This window comes from Giraffa tippelskirchi, chromosome 10, assembly GCF_054371585.1.
Source record: "Giraffa tippelskirchi isolate mGirTip1 chromosome 10, T2T-mGirTip1v1.2.pri, whole genome shotgun sequence".
NCBI classification, from domain to species: Eukaryota; Metazoa; Chordata; class Mammalia; order Artiodactyla; family Giraffidae; genus Giraffa; species Giraffa tippelskirchi.
The window spans coordinates 35,586,829-35,606,288 of NC_137284.1; the positions used below are offsets into that span (position 1 = coordinate 35,586,829).

The 19,460-nt window shown below is 41.4% G+C and overlaps 1 protein-coding gene across 12 annotated transcripts in view; it reads right to left on the minus strand.

Annotated features, from left to right (window-relative positions):
• Positions 1-19,460, minus strand: part of DLG2 (discs large MAGUK scaffold protein 2) — a 2,308,738-nt gene that overhangs the window by 368,434 nt on the left and 1,920,844 nt on the right. The gene's annotated exons all lie outside the window — the stretch shown is intronic.

The following is a 19,460-nucleotide window of genomic DNA, read 5'->3' on the forward strand; positions in this document are numbered from 1 at the left end:
TCAAACCTGCACCTCTTATGTCTCCTGCATTGGCAGGCAGATTCTTTACCACTAGCACCACCTGGGGAGCCCCATGCAGTTAAGATATTAATCCTTATTTTGCTGGGTTGTGGTAAGAGTAAGTAAGATTATGCAAATAAAGTACTCAACAGAACACCTGGAACATTGGGTCAGTGAATGTCTATTAAACACAGACTTCTCAATGGCATATATCAGCAATAATAAAATCAAAGAATAGATTTTGGTATAAGATTGTCTTGGAATAAGAGGAGCTAAGAACTACACATTTAACTTAAGTGTTAATTGTGGGGAAAAAAATACAAAGGAATGACCCAGTGGGAAAGGGCTAGATAATTGGCACTGGATTTCGATTAAAATTAATCAGGTGCAGACCACTGGGAACTGGTTGAAGCAAATTATTTCACAGCTGGGGGTCTGGATGGTATGTGGCAGGGGGCAGCAGGAAGGAAACTGGGGCAGAATCCAAGTGACTTCTACTTTATGTAGAGAGAACAGGGACAGTAAAATGAGCAGACATAATACCAGTGAATCAAATCAATGTAGAAGGCATCATCTTTCCTCAAGAGGGGGAAAAGAATATCTATTTTTAATTTCCTGAAATGACGTGATATAGTGAGATGGAAATTTGGGTTCTGTTGCTTACTGTGCCACTAACTTAACTCAGGTCAGCTAACGAGCCACTGAAGAAAATAGGTGCCAAATCCCCCAATTTCTAGGGTCCCCTGTGGCTCAAAATTCAGTGATTTCCGTGGATTAAAAGTAACATCTCAAAGTATTTTACAGTTAGTAAATTGTTTTCCCACCTCACTTTTTTTAAAAAACTGAACAAGGCGAGATATAAACAAACAAATGTAATAAAAGCATTTACGTGTATTAAGTGATCCTTATCACATACTTGTGAAGGAAGCAAGGAAACTATAAATATTCCATTTAACCTTGAAGAGTGAGCAAGCAGGCTGGGTAGTTGGCATAGAACATGAGAGAGAGAAGGGGAAAATGGCATCAGCAGAAGTGAACCTGTATGCCCTCTGAGTTTAAGAAATTTTGCCAATAAGCGGCCAGGGGAGGGTTTTACAAAAGCATTTAACACAATTTGATTTGTGTTTGGGAAGATCAACTATGACAACAGTGAAAAGCTGGAGTTGGAGAACTAAGTTATCAAAAATAAGATAACCAGATGGGAGACGATTGCAGTGTTACACATGGTAGATGATGAAGTTCTGAGTTAGAAAAATGAGAATGGAATTGAGGGTGGGAATCGGCACCCCACTCCAGTACTCTTGCCTGGAAAATCCCATGGATAGAGGAGCCTGGTAGGCTGCAGTCCATGGGGTCGCTAAGAGTTGGACACGACTGAGCGACTTCACTTTCACTTTTCACTTTCATGCATTGGAGAAGGAAATGGCAACCCACTCCAGTGTTCTTGCCTGGAGAATCCCAGGGACGGGGGAGCCTGGTGGGCTACTGTGCACAGATAGTTAATACATGTAAAATACTTACAGGAGTGCCTGGTATATAGTAAGGATACATAATTATTGACTATTATTGACCTCCTCCCCTGATACTCACCGAGTAAGAGGATAACCTGGACTAGTGTAAAATTATCTCAAAGACTTAGGCCAAGGAGAAGTGCTAAGATTACAGGCATTGAAAGAGGAGGCTTACTCTGGAAAGCACTGTCCTAGGAGTTAGAAGACCTGAGTGTTTGTCTCATCCTACTGTTAGCTTATCTCACTTTGGGAAGTCTCTCTAGCTTGCTGGGACTCAGTTTCTTCACCTAGAAAGAGAACCACCTGCTAAATATCTGATTTCCCTTCTAGTGACTAATACATATATTCTATGCTTAATATGTATTTTGTTGACAGCTTGAGAAAAACAGTTCACTCAGCATTAAACTTTTCAAACACCCTCCAGCTCCTCCCAGAGTGAACGAACTACAAATTGTATTTGAAGTGGAAATTTCTAATTAAGTTCCCTTCTCCTCCTGGAGGCTGTTGCACTGGGTTGTGAATGATAACATTTCTGACAGCTGCTGCATAAAAGCTCAAGACCAGATTCCTCCTGGAGAAGAGGCAAAATGAAAAATTGATACTGGATATTTACATGTCTTAGTAATTAAAATTAACATCCCTTTTGAATTTGGTTTGCTGATGCAAGTAAGGCGTACATTAAAAAAAAAAAAAAAGAAACCTTTAAAAATGTTTTGGTTTACCAGGGCATTTGTAGAGGACTGATCATTTTGGAGTCTTTAATTGAAAATGGTAAGGTATAATTTGGCCATCCAAACCCAACTTACTCTACGGCAAAACACAATAAATAAATTTTAGGATTCATATGCTTGGAGTAACAAAGTGACTATCTTTATAAGAGTATGTAAGCAAAAATGTATCTCTAGCTCTGACTTTTCCCTTAAGTCTAGACTTACATAAATTTATTTGCTTACTTGACACCTCTAGTTGAATGTCCAAGATTTTTCAAAGGCACCATGCTCAAAATCAAACTCTTAATTTTTCCCAAAACCTGTTTCTGGGGAATTTTTCCACTTTCAGTAAATAGTAATACCACCATCCATCACTCAAACCACTCAACCAAGAACCTACACACCAAGCAACCTTAATTCTCTTTCCCTCCCACCTCCCCCATATGGTCATCAACATGTCTGTTTTTAGCTTTAAGCAGCATTTTAATTCCATCCACTTTTACCCAGCTTCACCCCTGCCCCCTTGGCCAAGCTGCCATTTCTCCTAGGAATCTGCAGTAGTCTCTGGACTGGACTCTGTTCTCACTCTGTCCCCCCCACTCTTCTCTAGCCGTTTTCAACCTAACAGCCAGAATGATCTTTTCAAAATGTATTTCTGATCATGCCTCTTTCCGGCTATTTTTTTTCTCCCATTGGTTTCTTGTTGTGTGTGTGCGTGCTAAGTTGTTTCAGTCACGACCCTCTCTTTGTGACTCTATGGACCGTACACAGCCCACCAGGCTCCTCTGTCCATGGGATTCTCCAGACAAGAAGACTGGAGTGGGTTGCCATGCCCTCCTCCAGGGGATCTTCCTGACCCAGGGATTGAACCCAGGTCTCTTATGTCTCCTGCATTGGCAGACAGGTTCTTTACCACTAGCGCCACCTGGGAAGCCTGGTTTCTTGTACTTTGAATAAAATCCCAACACCCAACCGTGACCTCCACTCATTGTTCTGATTCCACTCTTTGCCTCCTTCTCTATTCCACAGGCACAAGGACCTTCCTTCTGTTTCACCTAAATCCAAGTTCCCTCCAGCCTTAGGGCCCCTGTATCAGCTGTCTTTTTGACTGTGGTCCTCTTTCCCAGCTCTTCTCCCATCTGATTCGTCATTTTCACAATTCTCAGCTTGAAGCCCAGTTCCACAGAGAGTTCTTTGCTGACTACCTCCAATTAAGTACGCTTCCAGCCTATCTTTAACATCCTGTTTTAATTTCTTACAGTACTTAGGCCCACCTGCTTCTTGTTATCTTACTTGCACCAAGAAAAGCTTCCTATGGGTAGGAACCGTGTCTCTTTTAGATCCCTATCTCTAATACCTGGAGCACTATATAGATACCTAATATGATGTTTCCTGAATTAAAAGAATGATTATAATTATTAGAGCACATCGTTTTTATTTAAACCATTAAAATTTATTTGACAACCACTTATAGCATACTATTCATACTGTTCATACTGTTCAGTATGAATAGTATGCTATAAGTGGTTGTCATTGGAAAAAGACTCATTGGAAACTACCCTAGTGCTGGGAAGAATTGGGGGCAGGAGGAGAAGGGGACGACAGAGGATGAGATGGTTGGATGGCATCACCGACTCGATGAACATGGGTTTGGGTAAACTCTGGGAGTTGGTGACGGACAGGGAGGCCTGGCATGCTGCGATTCATGGGGTCGCAAAGAGTTGGAAACAACTGAGTGACTGAACTGACTGAACTCACTGAACTATAGCATACTATAAGTGGAAAATTCTGAAAGAGATGGTAATACCAGACCACCTGACCTGCCTCTTAAGAAACCTGTATGCAGGTCAGGAAGCAACAGTTAGAACTGGACATGGAACAACAGACTGGTTCCAAATAGGAAAAGGAGTATGTCAAGGCTGTATATTGTCATCCTGCTTATTTAACTTACATGCAGAGTACATCATGAGAAACGCTGGGTTGGAGGAAGCACAAGCTGGAATCAAGATTGCTGGGAGAAATATCAATAACCTCAGATATGCAGATGACACCACCCTTATGGCAGTAAGTGAAGAAGAACTAAATAGCCTCTTGATGAAACTGAAAGAGGAGAGTGAAAAAGTTGGCTTAAAGCTCAACATTCAGAAAACTAAGATCATGGCATCTGGTCCCATCACTTCATGGCAAATAGATGGGGAAACAGTGGCTGACTTTATTTTTCTGTGCTCCAAAATCACTGCAGATGGTGATTGCAGTCATGAAATTAAAAGATGCTTACTCCTTGGAAGGAAAGTTATGACCAACCTAGACAACATATTAAAAAGCAGAGATGTTACTTTTTCAACAAAGGTCCGTCTAGTCAAGCCTAGGATTTTTCCAGTTGTCATGTATGGATGTGAGAGTTGGACTATAAAGAAAGCTGAGCACTGAAGAATTAATGCTTTTGAGCTGTGGTGTTGGAGAAGACTCTTGAGAGTCCCTTGGACTGCAAGGAGATCAGTCCCGGGTATTCATTGGTAGGACTGATGTTGAAGCTGAAACTCCAATACTTTGGCCACCTGATGCGAAGAGCTGACTCATTTGAAAAGATCCTGATGCTGGGAAAGATTGAGGGCAGGAGGAGAAGGGGACAATAGAGGATGAGATGGTTGGATGGCATCACCGACTCAATGGACATGGGTTTGAGTGGACTCTGGGAGTTGGTGATGGACAGGGAGGCCTGGCGTGCTGCAGTTCATGGGGTTGCAAAGAGTCGGACACGACTGAGCGACTGAACTGAACTAGAGCATACTAACTATGAGCCAGGTTACAGCTAAGAATCCTTTTCAGAAAGAATTTGTCATTCTGAGGAGGAAAATGGCTGAATAAACTGGATACACTGGATCAGAATCTCTGAGGGTGAGGCCCAAGAATTTTTATTTTAAGAACCTGTCTAATGACAGATGATCAGTCAGATGTGGGCACCTCTCACGAACGTGTAGCTCTTTGTTCTCCCATGCACTCTGCTGGCTCTCTATTGGGACTAAATTTGATTTCAGCCTCTAGTCGTGCTCCGATTTTGCTGACTTACAAACTTTCTGGCACTTTGGGGCTCTATCACCAAGTAGGAGTTGGAACAATGGCTTGGGAACTTCCTTTAAGATGTACTTGGTAGGGCTTCCCTGGTGGCTCAGTGGTAAAGAATCCTCCTGCCAATGCAGGAGACATGGGTTCAATTCCCAGGCTGGGAAGATCCCACATGCTGTGGAGTAACCAAGCCTGAGTGTCGCAACTACTGAGCCTCTGGTCTAGAGCCCATGCTCTGCAGCAAGAGAGGCCACTGCAATGAGAAGCCAGTGTACTGCAACTGCAGAGTAGCCCCCACTTGCTGCAACTAGAGAAGGCCCATGCAGCAGCAAAGACCCAACACAGTCACAAAAAAAAACCACTTCCATTGTGGCAGTGGGGAGAGGGAGATATATTTTGGAAAGGAACATGAGAACAGTGACCCAAACAGCGCACAACTGACCCGTTCTTTTCAGTCCAGGGCTCTGTCCCCCACACTGCACTTGTGCTATCAGTACTTGCATCTCTCAGCACCATGTGGGGCTGCAGGTATCCTTGGAGGTGTCCTTGAAGTCCCCACTCCATCTCAATGTCTTTGAAGACACTGTTGCTGAAGGATCACGCAACTCCACATCACCTAACTGCCAAAATTTCTCAGGCAAAGGGTCAAGGTCTGGGGCAGCAGGCTAAATTCCTGCCCTCAAAGATCTGCTTCTCCCTTCACCCTCTAAGCCTTCTATTCTAGGATGGGTGTGTGCACGATTCCAGGCTGACAGACTCCCTTAGGTTGATGATCAGATTGGAAGCTGAGGCCTTTCTCTGATGAATGGTGGTAATAAAAGCAACCTACATGCTCAGCATGTACCCCCCTTTGAAATCAGTGTACTGATTGCAAATATTCAATTATTAAAAAAAAAACTTAGTTTTCTGGGTTTCTGATATTAAACTCTCACTAAATGTAGTGTTAAAAACACCGCTGAAAGGGAATTGATTAAACAAGTTATGAAATATCCATGCAATGGAATACTACATAGTCATTAAAAGCAATGACATGTGTCTAATATTCTGATACTGAAAAATACCCATGATACCTCACTAAGTTAAAGAAAAAAAACAGTGCAAAACTGTGTGTATATATAACCCTGTTCTTAGGAAGAAAATGATCTATGATCTTATAGGGAATGCATAAAAATTATACAGTCAAATGCTAATGGAGAATTTCAAAGGACTAAGTTTTTGAGAATCGGTTGGGGAGAAAAGCTGAAGATAGAAGGGATTGCATTTTACTTTATAGTCTTTAGTAGAATCTGAATGATTTTTGAGTGAGAATGTATTATAAGAATAACTTTAAAGTTATTGAAAAAGTTTTAACTATTGAATTTGAGGTTTGTGTTGCTGCTGCTGCTGTTGCTAAGTCGCTTCAGTAGTGTCCGACTCTGTGCGACCCCATAGACGGCAGCCCACCAGGCTCCACCGTCCCTGGGATTCTCCAGGCAAGAATGCTGGAGTGGGTTGCCATTTCCTTCTCCAGTGCATGAAAGGGAAAAGTGAAAGTGAAGTTGCTCAGTCGTATCCGACTGTTAGCGACCCATGGACTGTAGCCTACCAGGCTCCTCTGCCCATGGGATTTTCCAAGCAAGAGTACTGGAGTGGGGTGCCATTGCCTTCTCCAAGGTTTGTGTTACTTTGACAATAAAAAACAAAAAAGGGCTATCAAGGCAGATTAAAAATACAGTAATGTTTATAGAAAAACTGAGTAAATTTGAATAATCAAATTTTCAAACGTTATATAAATCCATTCAATAGATATTTGCTGAGTGTGCCTTCATTGTACTAAGTTTGGGGGATGCATTGGTGAAAAAAGCAATGGTTGTGCCCTCAGTAACCTAGAATCTACCAGAAATTCTCAACTGGGTATGGAAATGTTGGGGAGAGGTAGGTATATTTTGTTCTTAAAATGTTAGAGTTTGGAGTCAGCATTAATCATGCAAAGCTCAGGCATGTTAAGTCCTGCAAACTATAGCACAGTCATACACAGTGAGAAGCTCTTCCTCCAAAAATGCAATAGCACCTGCCACAAGAAATACTGGATCAGCACCATTTTTCATGTAAATATGCTAATTCCAAATGAACTTTAATGAGATTATAGAGTATGTGAAAGAGATTCTTGTTTCTCTCTCTCCAAACCCCCCCACCATTGGTTGACCTCCTTAATAAGCATTAAAATCAGTTTAAAGGAAGGAAAAAACTGTCTTGAGAGACACATCTGTCAAATGGCCCATTTCTAAAGCATCTGAAAGGCTTTTGTAGGAATGAGGTGCTAATGGAATTATCTTGGTCAAAATCTATTAACGAAAACTCAAACCCTGGCTACTGAATGCAGGACTCACTTGATGTTTGTGTCACTATAGCTCCTCAGGATAATGATATTCTTTTGTGTTTGGGCTCATGTGTATCTTGTATCAGATGACTGTTGTCCATGATTACATCTTAGCGTGTATCTTACTTATTCCTCACCTAAAAATAAGCTCATCATCTCATGGTCTAAGAGCACCCAGAAACAGTTTTTCCAAGTTCAGGCAAACTGTGTCAAGGACTCTTAAATCCTCTTTCCAATTGTTTCATCAGTCAAATCAGAAAGAGATCTGCAAAGGCACAAATGCTGGAAATTGAACTGTTTTTACCACTTTGGTTGAGAAATGGTATTTATTAATCTATTTTCCTTTCAAAATATCTTAGAGTTTTTGTTCTTTCTCTTCTAATTTACTACTCTAGCCCCAAGTCTTGATCTGGACTATTTTGCCATAAACCCCCTCCCAATTATTTTGAAAAATTCAAACTACAGAAAAATTGAAAGAACAGTACAGTGAAAATCCATATTTTCATCAAGTTTTAACAGCTGCTAATATTTTGGCATGTTTACTCTCTCCCACTCCCACTTTCTCTGCCCACCTGTCTTTCTCTCAGTTGATATCTCCACATCTATCTCAGAAGAGAGAGGAGACATATACACAAACACACCTTTTTATTCTGAGCCATTTGAAACGTGTAGCAGACATTGGGCCACTTCCAACCTAACATACCAGCAAGGTATCTCCTCAGTGTAAAGATATTTGCCATATAACCATTATTACACTTAAGAGAGTGAACAATAATTCTATATGATCCAATCTACTGTACCTATTCCAATTTCCTTAATTGTCCTCAAAATGTCTTCTATAGTTTTCTTCCCCCTTCAATCGAGGAGGATTGAAGCAAGGTTTACTCATTGTATTTGATTGTTACTGTGCCTTCAGCAATTATTAATCTAAAACAGTACCTTCCTTTTTCTTTAATGACATTGCGTTTCTCCCTTCATTCTTCCCTTCTCCCTTCCTCCTTCCCTCCCTTAGCTTTCTTGCTTGCTTTCTTTTTTCCTAACAGTTCAGGCCAGATGCTTACAGACTGTTCCACATTCTTAATTTGTCTAATTGTTTCTTTCAGATCAATATCACGTCAAACATTTTTTCACAAAATCTTGTGAGTAATATTGTCTACTCAGTATCACATTCGGAGGACCAAAATGTGAGATTGTCTCACTATTGGTGATAAAGTTCGGCTATTTGGTTGAGGACCACCAGATCTCTCCATTCTAAATGCATCTTTGTAAACACAAATCTGTGGAGTGATTGGTTGAAACCATGTGAATATCCTCTTTCCAGTAAACTTCCATCTCAATTTTTTTCAGCATCTACTATGCTTGTCTGAAACAATTATTTTATTGAGGATTGGAAAATGGTAATTTTCTAATCCTCTTTTTTTCCCCTAGAATCATTAGCTGGTAATCTAATGATTACCTGTAGAAAGATTATCTAAGGAAAAAGAAGTAGATATTCAATTTACTTGCTGTTCTTATGTGTTATTTTAATTTTCATCCTCCTTTAATGTTTTATTATTATCTTTTAAGGCACAGAAATAATTCAGACTCATTTAAAATAATGAAAACAATACAGAAGAATGACAAATAAATTGAATATCTCTTTTCTAATCTAACTTTCAGGTAACCACTGATAATAAATATGACTTCTATACATTTTTCCACACATACATATCCTCAGCTATATTCCTGATGCCTAGAATACTACCTGGTACCTCTAAATGATGGAATATACTATATTTATTGGAAAAAAGTTATGTATAAGTGGACTCAGGTAGTTCAGGTGGTGCTAGTGGTAAAGAACCCTCCTGCCAATGCAGGAGACATAAGAGACACAGGTTCAATCCCTGCTTGGGAAGCTCCCCTGGAAAAGGGGATGGCTACCCACTCCAGTATTCTTGTCTGGAGAATCCCATGGACAGAGGAGCCTAGTGGGCTACAGTCCATGGGGTCACAAAGAGTTGGATACAACTGATCAGCTAATACACACACACACACACACGTAGTTCAAATCCATGTTATTCAAGGGTTGACTGTATATAGGTACAAAAGCACATATATTTATCTCCATATAAAGTTATTTTTAAAAATACACCAAATGACACAGTGTTATATAATTTGCTTTCTTTGTCCATTAATATTACCTTTTTATGAATAAATGTTACTAACTAGACTCCAGGCCTCACAAGGACAACCCCAGCCATTGTCTTATTCCTCATGTATTTCTAGGATGTGGCACAAATTCCCTTCCTCACAGATTATTATGGAGGTTGATTGCAATTACATGTGCAGGATAAATCTCTTCTCCCACCGAGGAGGCCTTAAGACTACTATTCCTCTTAAAAAAAAAAAAGCATTATTAACCAGCTTACCAAAAAATTTGCTGGCCAATTCCAGTGGCTAGTAATGAAAAGAAAACAAACTAGAAAAGGAAGTGATGAGAAGAGAATGAGTGGAGGAGACATGCAGGACGCTGACAAGAAGGCAGTCAGCTTTCCCTAAAGGGTGGAGTTTTCTGAGCTGGAGCTGCAATGTGTGTGTGTGTGTTTGGTTATACTGTTTTTGGCAGCAGCATGCACAATCTTAAGTTCCCCAACAGGGATCGAACCTGTGCCCCCTGCAATAGAAGCGAGGAGTCCTAACCACTGGACCATCAGGGAAGTCCCTGGAGCTGCTGTCTTGAATGTGGGAAGTGCTAGCTGGACCACACAAAATATAGCTTAATTCTGAGGCAATGATTTCATTACAAAGTTTCTTAATCTGGAAAACTAGAAGAAGCAACAGAGTCAGTTCAAAACTCTTCTAAAAGGACAAACTGCATAAAATCAAAAGAGTGAGGAGGAACGACTTCTTCTGGAATTACCTCTCCTTCTTCACTTCCTTTTGTTCCTTCAAGCATACATCAGAGCCTCAGAAATTAGCCAAGGCTGCGTGGAGTCTTTTACCATCAATCCCAAGTGAATATTTTAAGTATCAGAAAATTTTCCATTTACACAGTCAGGGAGGTATTTTCAGTCATTTAAATCTTTCTAATTACTAACCAATTCCCTCCTTCCAGCCCTCCCAATTTAGCGCACAGAACGCAGCTCCCCAGTGAAGTCTGAGTTCCCATGGTGAGTTGCCGGAGCTCTGGATGTGAACAAAGCTGAAAAGCCACACTCCCATAGTTAGAGAGAAAAAACAAAGCAAAACAAAACATCAAGAAATCGGGTTTCACTGCCACAGTGCAGTTCCTAGCACAAAGTAAGTGCTCAGTTAATAAAGGGAAGGAGGGAGAAAGAATCAAGAGATGAGACAGAAAAGAGAGAAGGACTAAAGAGGGAAGAAACCCAGTGAAAAGGACTTTCCTTAAACAGCGACCAGAAATGTAAATGTGGGAGTTTACTAATAAAGAGAATACTAATAACGGAATATTGAGCAAGTGGATATTGCGCTGGGCTTGCTATTGCACATCCTCTCAAGACCTTTGCTGAGCTTAACTTTTACCATGAAGAAACTGAGGCACAGGGAGATTAAAAGCTTTCAAGCCAGCTGGGCTGGGATAAGAACTCCAGCCCACGATAAACACAGACTACCTGCTTTCTCCCCTACACTCAGGCTGCAGCTGACACTCGCTGACAAGCACCTATGCCAGGCGCTGCCCCGTGGATGCCTCCCCCCCATCCCTTACACCACATGGCGCCAAAGGACGCCTTCTAACAGCTGCCCCAGCTCCTGCAAGTGCCTGTCCTCAACCGTGGGCCACTCAGCCTCTCCATTTTCTTAAACCACCCCCTCCAAGCATCTACTCACAGTCCTGATTTCTAGGGATTGCTCCTTTCAGCCCCAATTATTCAGTGCATCCCCCCACTCCCTGCACTCAGTAACTCCCTCACATTGGTCATTAGAGAGCTCAACCTCCTCCCGTCACCCCCAGCATCTTAATCAATGTCAAAGCCTTTCATGTTTCCTGTGGCCAAATTCAGCCCCGGGGCCCACCCTCCCCCTCAGCTCCCTCCTTGGACTGTACTTCACTCTATACTTCACTCTACACTTGGGCTGGTTCCCTGAAAGGCGGGCTGCAGGCTCGGCCACATCCTGTGATTAAGTCAGGAAGGGGTGTGGGAGGCGGGAGGAGGAGAAGCAGCGCTGGAGCTGCCTGAAACCCGAACTCTCAGACTTCATCCACCGCCCCGACAGCCGCCACGTCCGAGTAATAACACAAAAAAAACTACCCCTAGCTGTTCTTGGCACTGGGAGTTCCGTGGAACCCAGACATGGAACTCCGTGTTCTTTAAAAGCTCCTTCCCCGCTCTCGTTTTCCTTTACCATTTAGTATTGCATGCAGCTTTCCGTTGCAGTTTTCTCTTTTGCCCAACACCTAGCCACCTGGAAAAGTGACCACATCCACCGCTCCGCAGAGGCGGCGTCCCCAGGATCTCCGCTCTGTCTTGCCCTCCTCCCTCCCCATCCTCCCACCCCGCTCGGGGTCTCACCTCTGCGATCCTCTCCTCGGCTCTGAGCAGCTTGCATCTGTGACCACCTCCCGGCTGCCTCCCGCTTCCTTACCTTTCCTCTGCGGCTCTCTTCCCTCTTCCCGCCGCCCGTCTCTCTCGCCTTTCTCCTACCCCCTCCCTCTGACCGATCGGTTTTCTTACTACATCCTTTTTTTCTCTTCTCCCGTAGATTTCTCCTGCTCTGTTGGAAGCACAGCCTACGACTTAGCGTGTTTGCCACCTAACGCAGACCTTCTGGAATTGGTTGCCCATTCGAAATACAAACAGACTTGCTTCTTCCAGAGCCCTATAATTATGCTAATAAAAAATAAAAAGTTTTCTCATTCCCCAAATTAATACAACCAAAACATTGAGTTAGCTCTCAAATACAGGCAAACCAGAGGAGCTCGCTCTCAAGCTGAAATAAAATTCTTTGCTCTTATTTTGAAATGTCATCTCAGGCTGTCTTGTTTATATTTCATGTTCTGTGACTCTAAGTCAAAGACGAGCCTGAAGTTAGGGTTTTTCTGCATTGGGTTTCTAGGGAAGCTCCCTAGGTTTTATAAGGCCATGGAGCTGCTGTGAAACATTTTTAAAAAACCCACTTGTTCTTGTCTAATGTAGAGCCCTATTGTATATCAAGGAATTGATCAAAAGCTCTCTCCTTCTTAAAATTGTTGTTACCTGCTGAATGTTTTAGAACCCAAGTTGTCCTTCTCATTTTCCCCTTGTTCCTTACTAGCACCAGCCAGTCAACAACAGTCAACTCTGAGCTTCTGAGCATGTGTATAGTTCAAGGTTTACATCACCTCTATGGCAACCTTCATTTGTTACCCATCCTTTGTCAACAACTCATTCCCTCTTAAAAGTGTGAAAACATCATTGCATTGATGAGATTTTAGTATGAACCTCAGATACAAAATACAGGGTTGAAGAAGCACTTGGGGAAAAGTCACATTGGAGACGTGAAATGACTGATAGAAAACCATGAATATTAGATCAGATTATGCAAGCTTGCCACTTATTTGCAGGGAATGCGTCAGTTCTAAATATTGCTTCTCTTCAAAGTCAGGTATAATAAGAAAGTGAGGTAAACTAGGAAAAAGGTGTGTTTTTGTTCCCCCAATGAATAGAAGACAAATGTGCATAAAATGATAAATCACTAAGATAAAGTATGTATAATTGTACAACATGTTTTTTCAGGATTATGTATCTAAAAGTGTCTGTTGTATGTATGAAAAGTAACGTTCTTGGTTTCTTTTTTGCTGGTCTATGGGTGTCTGGCCATGTAAGTTTCCTTTCTGCGGTATTAATGCACTTTAGGATTAGTAGATGGGTGGGGTTCTCAAAGCAAAAAGCTTGTATTTGGCTTTCCGCCATCTAGAAATTCCTGCCTCATCTTGATCTTTATTAATTGCTGTGTGGGAAAAATAAACCAGTTAACTTTTATAGTTCTTTAAAGAAAGTAAATTGTTCTGCAATTATATATATGTGTGTATATCCATATTCACAGAATGTATGTATATTCACATATATGTCCAGTGTATCAAAATATAACTCATTGTTCAGTTGCTAAGTCATGTCCGCCTCTTCGGGACCCCATGGACTACAGCATGCCAGGCTTTCCTGTCCTCTAACTGTCTACTGGAGTTTTCCCAGACTCATGTCCATTTAGTCAGTGATGCCACTGAACCATCTCATCCTCTGTCGCCCCCTTCTCCTCCTGCCCTCAATGTTTCCCAGTATTAGGGTCTTTTCCAATGAGTCAGCTCATCACATTATGTGGCCAAAATATTGGAGCTTCAGCATCAGTCCTTCCAATGAATGTTCAGGGTTGATTTCCTTTAAAATTGACTGGTTTGATCTCCTTGCTGTCCAGGGGACTCTCAGGAGTCTTCTCCAGCACCACAATTCAAAAGCATCAGTTCTTCAGTGCTCAGTCTTATTTATGGTCCAACTTTCACATCTGTACACGACTACTAGAAAAACCATAGCTTTGACTAAGTGGACCTTTGTCAGCAAAGTGATATCTCTGCTTTTTAATACACTGTCTAGGTTTGTCATAATTTTTTTCTTCCAAGTAGTAAACATCTTTTAATTTCAGGGCTGCAGTCACTCTTGCAGTGATTTTGGAGCCCAAGAAAATATAGTCTGTCACTGTTTACACTTTTTCCCCATCTATTTGCCATGAAGTGATAGAGCTGGATGCCATGGTCTTCGTTTTTTGAATGTTGAGTTTTAAACCAGCTTTTTCACTCTCTTCTTTCACCTTCATCAAGAAGCTCTTTAGTTCCTCTTCATTTTCTGCCATTAGAGTGGTATCATCTGCATATCTGAGGTTGGTGATATTTCTGGCAATCTTGATTCCAGCTTGAGCTTCATTCAGCCTGGCATTTCACATGATGTACTCTAGATATAAGAAAAGTAAGGAGGGTGACAATACACAGTCTTGTCGTACTCCGTTCCCAATTTTGAACCAGTCCATTGTTCCATGTTCGGTTCTAACTGTTGCTTCTTGGCTTGTATACAAATTTCTCAGGACACAAGTAAGGTGGTCTGGTATTCCTATCTCTTTAAGAATTTTTCAATTTGTTGTGATCCACACAGTCGAAGGCTTTAGTGTAGTCAATGATGCAGAAGTAGATGTTTTTTGGAACTCCCTTGCTTTTTCTATGATCCAGTGGATGTTGGCAATTTTATCTCTTGTTCTTCTGCCTTTTCTAAATCCAGCTTGTACATTGGAAGTTCTCGGTTCATGGATGGGGTTAGGATAATTCACTATTTTAGATTAGTGTTTTTATGTCCCGATAGGTGGCATAATCCAGGGATAAGCATATTTTCAAGAATATTTAGTGGATGTGGCTCTAGCTTCTTCACTAATTAGCTTTGGAATTTTGTGCTTTAGTTCCTTGACTCATTAAACAAACAAAAAATATTATGCGAGGGAGCCCATGGAGTCCAAGTTATGACTGTGTGACTCAATCATGTACATATATACATATAGTAAGACGTCTGATTCTGCAAAGAGCTATGTACCTGTTCTGTCTCCCTCCATTGTAAGAGTCATTCATTTATTTACTCATTCAAACATTCATTCTCGAAGCACTTATTTGGGACTTACTATGTTTCAGTTCCTATGCCACAGCCCACAGATACCAAGATTATTTAGATACAACCTCTGTTCTTGAGGCACTCAGGGTCTATAAGAAGCTCCCTTATTTTATCAGGTTTCATCTCAAAGGCCTAACTGTAGAAAGTTAAAATTTCCATGCAAAGAACTCAACATGTATCCATACTATTAAGTGCTGATGATAATTGGCATTTCATTTTGAAGAACTGTTTTCCTTCCGTCCTTCGTCTCTTTCCTCCCTCCCTCCCTCTCTTCCTTCATTGCTTCCCGTATCAGTGGGAGCCGTGTAACACAGGAGGAAGAGTGTGGGCTTTGCCAGCAGGTTCAGGCTTGGAATTTTGGTGCTGTCCCTTACCCACTGTGTGATCCCAGGCAGGTGACCTGCTCTGAGACTCCATTTTTCACATCTACAGAGTGATAGGAATATTTTCTTCCAAAGAGTTGCAGAATCATATTGGTTGAATAAGATGATGCATACAAAAACCTACAGAACGGATGATGGCTATTACTTTTAAATTGGGAAGCCAGAAAATACAAGTGCTTTGTTTAACATTAAACATCCTTTTTAAGAGTAAACCAACAGAGGTGATTTTTTTGATGTGAACCCTCTAAGACACTTTACATACTATCATCTGTGGCCTTAACCTCTGCCCAAGAGTTGTAGGACCAAGTTATCTGTGAGGTTTCTGTGGGTACTAGAGAACTATGAATCCAATATTAGTTTGAACCATACAAAATTGCCATTATTTGACTTGACTTACAAAAGTGGTAATTTTGTATGCACACATGCTAAGTTGCTAAGCGTGTTGCTAAGTCTGACTCTTTGAGACCCTGTGGACTGTAGCCCGCCAGGCTCCTCTGTCCATGGGATTCTCCAGGCAAGAATACTGGAGTGGGTTGCCATGCCCTCCTCCAGGGGTTCTTCCCCACCCAGGGACTGAACCTGCATCTCTTTATGTCTCTTGCATTGGCAGGTGGGTTCTTGACCACTAGCACCATCTGGGAAGTCCAATGGTTCAACCTAATACTACTACTGATACCACTAAAAGCACATTTCAATTTTGTACTTTTTAAGGTGAACGGCATGTAAAATTTAAATCTTGGGCTCTTTTGGGTTAGACTGTGCATGTGTGCTCAGTCATGTCCGACTCCTTTTGACCCTATGGACTGTAGCCCTCCAGGCTCTTCTGTCCACGGGATTTTCCAGGCAAGGATACTGGAGTGGGTTGCCATTTCCTTCTCCAGAGGATCTTCCTGACCCAGGGATTGAACCCACATCTCCTGGGTCTCCTGCATTGCAGGCAGATACTTTACCACTTGAGCCATTGGGGAAGTCCCATTATTTCCTGGTTAAACACATTCAAGCAGTAAAATTCATGTTATTTGTTTTTACATTAAAGAAGAAACAGTAAAATAAATCTCCTTGTTTTTTTTTTTTTCCAGAATAGTTTTAAAAGGTTCAAATTTGAGTTCGATTTTGTGGAAATTTCAGCCTCAGGCAGTGGGGGAAGGTACATTAAAATCCATATTTCTTGCTGGATATTAAGCAAAAGAGCAACTCTTTGACTCTTTTAAGCGAGTGATATTAAGATTGTCAACGAATGAGTTGAAACTTGTTCTGACTGTGATACATTACTGAGCAAAGATTAGAGGAAATTAGTATCACAGAGAAAGAGATCCCTTCTTTTTTTTTTTTGCTATGTATGTGGGAGAGATGGAGGATCGGGAGTGCGTAGGACAAGTGTGAGAGGGGATGTGGGTGAAGAAGTGTTTAAAATGTTCAAAGGAAACTGAAATGAGGATAGGAAAATGTACACTGGGGTGTACAGGTTTCCAAAACTAGCTACTCAGACAAGTGCTTCCAGTGTTGTCAGCAGCACTAGTAGCTTTGGAACTTCTCTCTGTGCTGTCTGCTGGGAATACTCTATCTTCTCAGGAGCCACAGGGTGATCCTGCCACCCTGGCCTTGGGAAGCTCAATTCAACTCCTCCTTCTTCTGTGAAATCCCTCCTCGTAAGTAAAGGGAATTTACACCCTCTCTCCTCAACATTAAAGTAAAGTACTTCTATTTCTTCTAACTCCCTCCTCCCAAGTGTTTGATAAATGGTTTATATTTGTATCTAGGAGCAGTGGTGTGGGCTAGGAAAATTTTTATACATCCGACATGGCCTTCAGACCATCTAGTCTACATTTATTGAATACCTATAACCTGCCAGAGGCTGCACCATGTACTGGAATCAATAAAAATAAGATCTGGGTTTGCTGTCAGAGAGATCACAGCCTCATGTAGTCATCTTTGAAATGTCAAAATGGACTCAGGCGATGAAGGACTCTGCTGCGTTTCAGAAATTCTTTTCTCATGGGGAATATTGCAAATCCTATAATTCCACCATGTAAGATTCAGTGCTCTAGCTTTAAGCTTGTTATACTATTAAAATCTCAATGTAGTTGGGATGATACTTTGCCTTTTTCATGGTATTCAACTTCAAGGTAAACTGGTACATCTGATTTCTTTCCAGAAGGATAGATTTTCACTGAGGGCGCACAGAAAGAGCATGGGCACACTAGAATCCCAGGTACACACAGGGTATGAGGGGGAGAGCTCATGGACTAAAAGTGTGTGAAATGGTGCAGAGGTCAGCTTTCAGCTGGCAGGGGCAATGTCCCTGGGTTAAGACGGGGTGATCATCAGAAGGCCAGTGGCCGAGGCTGGCTCACAGAGCCATGAGCACTAGGACTGCTGGAGCTACTGCCCAGGAAGGCAGGACCTCCTCTGTGTCAGGCACCAGGCTGGGTGCCTACATCCTGGCACACTTAAGCCCCCTAACAATTCTTTGACATGCAAGCCTGCCCTATTTTGCAGAGGACATTTAGTTCAAGGAGGCCAAGTAATTGTCCAAAGTTCTCAGAGCTAGTTAGCAAGTAAAGCAAAGTTCAGATATCTCTCTGTCTCCAAAGCCAACATTTTTCCTTCTTTTTGTTTTGCTCTTCAAGAAATAAAGGAACCTAGTCAACTTTAAAGGCCAAATGCTCTTCTAGTGGAGATCATTTTGAGTGAATGGCCACTTGAGGACCAGCTTATGACAAGCCAGATGAAGACAACTTGAATGCGAGAACAGATTTTATTTCTGACATTTTCAAGGGTAGAAACAAATGCACTCAATAAGGTCCTTTGAGATTTAATAAAAAAAATCTGCTCTCTCCCAAGCCCTGCAGATGGTAGGCTGTCCCTTGCTGACTAACTACAATGGAGTGAAATGACACCCTGTTGCTCTGCCCACTTACTTAGCACAGTGCAGAGCTGCTGGAAATGCTTCCCAGCACGAGAAAATGGAGACTCAGTGAGGCTGAGTAATTCGTCGAAGATTAGTTAGGCATTATGTGGTAGAAACTGGATTTGAAAACTAACCTGCCAGATTCACGAACTCTTGCTTTTAGCTAGTGCCTCTCTGGGTTCTGATACATTTTCTGGGGCAACACAAATAAGTCTACATTCATTTCTACAGAAAGACCTTGCAAATGCTTTAACAGCACAACAACAACAAACGGCCAGCATTTATTAAATCCTTCCTTGTGCCAAATGTGGCACCAAATGTACATGCATTATTTTGACTCTTTCTCCTAACAGCCCCACAAATAGATACGGTCATCGTGTTGTGGCTGAGGAAACTGAGGCAGAGAAGTAAATTGCCCAAGTTCACAATTATAAGTCTAGAGTCAGAATCCAGATCCACTTTTTTCCCCCTTGGGTATGTACTTTATTTTTACCTTACAGAAGTAGTTATAACTTTTAAAAATAGTACATAAATAAACATAGGTGTAAGTCAGCCAGAGCAATATAATTAGTATGTATTTAAAGCAATTAGAAGGTTTTTTTCCAGCTTAAAATAAGAATTTCTATAACACAATAAACACCTACATCATAGATTCTTTTGAACCAAATGGCAGCTACATATATTTATATAAGACAAGTACCAATATGTTGGAGGTACCAAAAACACCTTCTTTGGCGCAATCACTTCAGATTGTAAAAAATAAGTATCATCTGACATCTGGATGCTAAATAAAAGAGCTGGAGGGCTAAATAAATGGGGGAGTCACTCTACCCACTTTCCTCTTTCCAATTCTTAGGGTTTAAAGTTTATTTATAGGTTTAACATATACAGTTCCATC